The sequence below is a fragment of the Carex rostrata genome, chromosome 10 (genome assembly GCF_964058835.1).
Source record: "Carex rostrata chromosome 10, lpCarRost1.2, whole genome shotgun sequence".
Lineage (NCBI taxonomy): Eukaryota > Viridiplantae > Streptophyta > Magnoliopsida > Poales > Cyperaceae > Carex > Carex rostrata.
Window position 1 is genome coordinate 162501 of NC_135927.1, and position 5000 is coordinate 167500.

Genomic DNA, 5000 nt, shown 5'->3' on the forward strand with positions numbered 1-5000 from the left:
TCGCCGGCTTTACGGCTGGGGATTTCAACCCGCGCGGCTACCCGCATCGGTCTTACGGGCGAAACTCCACGCGGAGTCGCCCTGCCCGAACGTGTTTCGCCGGCTTTACGGCTGGGGATTTCAACCCGCTCGGTCTCTGCGGGGCGCCTCCACGCTTAGGCGCCCCGCTCAACCGTGTTTCGCCGGCTTTACGGCTGGGGATTTCAACCCGCTCGGTCTCTGCGGGGCGCCTCCACGCTTAGACGCCCCAATGAACCGTGTTTCGCCGGCTTTACGGCTGGGGATTTCAACCCGCTCGGTCTCTGCGGGGCGCCTCCACGCTTAGGCGCCCCAATGAACCGTGTTTCGCCGGCTTTACGGCTGGGGATTTCAACCCGCGCGGCTACCCGCATCGGCCTTACGGGCGAAACTCCACGCGGAGTCACCCTGCCCGACCGCTTTTCGCCGGCTTTACGGCTGGGGATTTCAACCCGCATCGGTCTTACGGGCGCCTCCACGCTTAGACGCCCTGCCCCACCGTGTTTCGCCGGCTCTACGGCTGGGAATTTCAACCCGCGTGGTCCGTGTTTTTCGGTAACATATTCGTGCCTTTTGTCCCCGCTGCACCGTGTTTTTTGCCCCCGCTCAACCGTGTTTTTTGCCCCCGCTCAACCGTGCTTACTGCCCCCGCTCAACCGTGTTTTTTCGGTAACATAATCGTGTTTTCGGGTAACATAATCTTGTTTTTCGGGCCATTTTACACCGACGGAGGCACCCACAGGGGCCATGTACACCCCGCTTGGCATGTACATGAGGGGCTGCCTCTTCCAAAAATCCTTCCCCCCTATAGGGGAATATGCATTTTGGGTCTCCAGCCACGCCCAGGGTTACCACCCCCTGGAAATCCCCCAGGTTTACCCCCCATTTTATGTGGATGCATAGATTCAGACCGCCCTGCTCCATCGCTTTTGGCCATTTTTGCCCAACGTTAGCCGCTTCGGCTTGCCGCTGGACTGTTTTCGGGCCTTTTTCACCGACGCTTGGCCGTATCCGCTTAGTTTTCCCCAACGCTTGGCCGCATCCGCTTAGTTTTCCCCCGCTGGACTGTTTTCGGGTCGCTTTTGCCCAACGTTAGCGGCTTCCGCTTGCCGCTGGACTGTTTTCGGGCCCTTTTTCACCGACCCTTGGCCGTATCCGCTTAGTTTTCCCCAACGCATGGCCGCATCCGCTTAGTTTTCCCCCGCTGAACTGTTTTCGGGTCACTTTTGCCCAACGTTAGCCGCTTCCGCTTGCCGCTGGGCTGTTTTCGGGCCATTTTTCCCCAACACTTGGCCGTATCCGCTTAGTTTTCCCCAACGCGTGGCCGCATCCGCTTAGTTTTCCCCCGCTGAACTGTTTTCGGGTCAGTTTTGCCCAACGTTAGCCGCTTCCGCTTGCCGCTGGACTGTTTTCGGGCCAATTTCCACCGACTCTTGGCCGTATCCGCTTAGTTTTCCCCAACGCGTGGCCGCATCCGCTTAGTTTTCCCCCGCTGAACTGTTTTCGGGTCAGTTTTGCCCAACGTTAGCCGCTTCCGCTTGCCGCTGGGCTGTTTTCGGGCCAATTTCCACCGACACTTGGCCGCATCCGCTTAGTTTTCCCCAACGCGTGGCCGCATCCGCTTAGTTTTCCCCCGCTGAACTGTTTTCGGGTCAGTTTTGCCCAACGTTAGCCGCTTCCGCTTGCCGCTGGACTGTTTTCGGGCCAATTTCCACCGACTCTTGGCCGTATCCGCTTAGTTTTCCCCAACGCGTGGCCGCATCCGCTTAGTTTTCCCCCGCTGAACTGTTTTCGGGTCACTTTTGCCCAACGTTAGCCGCTTCCGGTTGCCGCTGGGCTGTTTTCGGGCCAATTTCCACCGACACTTGGCCGCATCCGCTTAGTTTTCCCCCGCTTAACTGTTTTCGGGTCACTTTTCCCCAACGTTAGCCGCTTCCGCTTGCCGCTGGGCTGTTTTCGGGCCATCTTTCCCCAACACTTGGCCGTATCCGCTTAGTTTTCCCCAACGCGTGGCCGCATCCGCTTAGTTTTCCCCCGCTGAACTGTTTTCGGGTCACTTTTGCCCAACGTTAGCCGCTTCCGCTTGCCGCTGGACTGTTTTCGGGCCAATTTCCACCGACTCTGGGCCGGATCCGCTTAGTTTTCCCCAACGCTTTGCTGCATCCGCTTAATTTTCCCCAGCTGAACTGTTTTCGGGTCACTTTGTCCCAACGTTAGCCGTTTCCGGTTGCCGCTGGACTGTTTTCGGGCCAATTTCCACCGACTCTTGGCCGTATCCGCTTAGTTTTCCCCAACGCGTGGCCGCATCCGCTTAGTTTTCCCCCGCTGAACTGTTTTCGGGTCACTTTTGCCCAACGTTAGCCGCTTCCGCTTGCCGCTGGGGTGTTTTCGGGCCAATTTCCACCGACACTTGGCCGCATCCGCTTAGTTTTCCCCCGCTTAACTGTTTTCGGGTCACTTTTCCCCAACGTTAGCCGCTTCCGCTTGCCGCTGGGCTGTTTTCGGGCCATTTTTCCCCAACACTTGGCCGTATCCGCTTAGTTTTCCCCAACGCGTGGCCGCATCCGCTTAGTTTTCCCCCGCTGAACTGTTTTCGGGTCACTTTTGCCCAACGTTAGCCGCTTCCGCTTGCCGCTGGACTGTTTTCGGGCCAATTTCCACCGACTCTGGGCCGGATCCGCTTAGTTTTCCCCAACGCTTGGCTGCATCCGCTTAATTTTCCCCAGCTGAACTGTTTTCGGGTCACTTTGTCCCAACGTTAGCCGTTTCCGGTTGCCGCTGGACTGTTTTCGGGCCATTTTCCACCGACTCTTGGCCGAATCCGCTTGGTTTTGCCCAACGCTTGGCTGCTTCCGCTTAATTTCCCCCAGCTGAACTGTTTTCGGGTCACTTTTGCCCAACGTTAGCCGTTTCCGCTTGCCGCTGGACTGTTTTCGGGCCATTTTTCACCGACACTTGGCCGCATCCGCTTAGTTTTCGCCAACAATTGGCTGCATCCGCTTAATTTTCCAAGCTATACTGCTTTCGGGTCAGTTTTGCCCAACGTTAGCCGCTTCCGCTTGCCGCTGGGCTGTTTTCGGGCCATTTTCCACCCACGCTGGCACCGACGGGGCCATGTACACCCACGCGCGTGTACATGAGGGGGCACCCATTTTTGAAAACCTTGCCCCCCTATAGGGGAATATGCATTTTGAGGCTCTAGCCACGCCCAGGGTTACCACCCCCTGAAAATCCCCCAAGTCAAAATCACCCATGTAAAATATTCAAAAAAATCTCAAAAAATCACAAAAAATTTATAAAATCAAATAAATTCAAAAAAAAAAAAAATTTCAAAAATTCAAAAAAAATTCAAAAAAATTCAAAAAATTCAAAAATTCAAAAAAAGTCCAAAAACCCAAAAAAACTTCAAAAATTTCAAAAATTCAAAAAAATTTCAAAAAAATTTCAAAAATTTGCCCCGCTGAACTGTTTTCGGGTCAGTTTTGCCCAACGTTAGCCGCTTCCGCTTGCCGCTGGACTGTTTTCGGGCCAATTTCCACCGACTCTTGGCCGTATCCGCTTAGTTTTCCCCAACGCGTGGCCGCATCCGCTTAGTTTTCCCCCGCTGAACTGTTTTCGGGTCACTTTTGCCCAACGTTAGCCGCTTCCGCTTGCCGCTGGGCTGTTTTCGGGCCAATTTCCACCGACACTTGGCCGCATCCGCTTAGTTTTCCCCCGCTTAACTGTTTTCGGGTCACTTTTCCCCAACGTTAGCCGCTTCCGCTTGCCGCTGGGCTGTTTTCGGGCCATTTTTCCCCAACACTTGGCCGTATCCGCTTAGTTTTCCCCAACGCGTGGCCGCATCCGCTTAGTTTTCCCCCGCTGAACTGTTTTCGGGTCACTTTTGCCCAACGTTAGCCGCTTCCGCTTGCCGCTGGACTGTTTTCGGGCCAATTTCCACCGACTCTGGGCCGGATCCGCTTAGTTTTCCCCAACGCTTGGCTGCATCCGCTTAATTTTCCCCAGCTGAACTGTTTTCGGGTCACTTTGTCCCAACGTTAGCCGTTTCCGGTTGCCGCTGGACTGTTTTCGGGCCAATTTCCACCGACTCTTGGCCGTATCCGCTTAGTTTTCCCCAACGCGTGGCCGCATCCGCTTAGTTTTCCCCCGCTGAACTGTTTTCGGGTCACTTTTGCCCAACGTTAGCCGCTTCCGCTTGCCGCTGGGGTGTTTTCGGGCCAATTTCCACCGACACTTGGCCGCATCCGCTTAGTTTTCCCCCGCTTAACTGTTTTCGGGTCACTTTTCCCCAACGTTAGCCGCTTCCGCTTGCCGCTGGGCTGTTTTCGGGCCATTTTTCCCCAACACTTGGCCGTATCCGCTTAGTTTTCCCCAACGCGTGGCCGCATCCGCTTAGTTTTCCCCCGCTGAACTGTTTTCGGGTCACTTTTGCCCAACGTTAGCCGCTTCCGCTTGCCGCTGGACTGTTTTCGGGCCAATTTCCACCGACTCTGGGCCGGATCCGCTTAGTTTTCCCCAACGCTTGGCTGCATCCGCTTAATTTTCCCCAGCTGAACTGTTTTCGGGTCACTTTGTCCCAACGTTAGCCGTTTCCGCTTGCCGCTGGACTGTTTTCGGGCCATTTTCCACCGACTCTTGGCCGTATCCGCTTGGTTTTGCCCAACGCTTGGCTGCTTCCGCTTAATTTCCCCCAGCTGAACTGTTTTCGGGTCACTTTTGCCCAACGTTAGCCGTTTCCGCTTGCCGCTGGACTGTTTTCGGGCCATTTTTCACCGTCACTTGGCCGTATCCGCTTAGTTTTCGCCAACAATTGGCTGCATCCGCTTAATTTTCCAAGCTATACTTCTTTCGGGTCAGTTTTGCCCAACGTTAGCCGCTTCCGCTTGCCGCTGGGCTGTTTTCGGGCCATTTTCCACCCACGCTGGCACCGACGGGGCCATGTACACCCACGCGCGTGTACATGAGGGGGCACCCATTTTTGA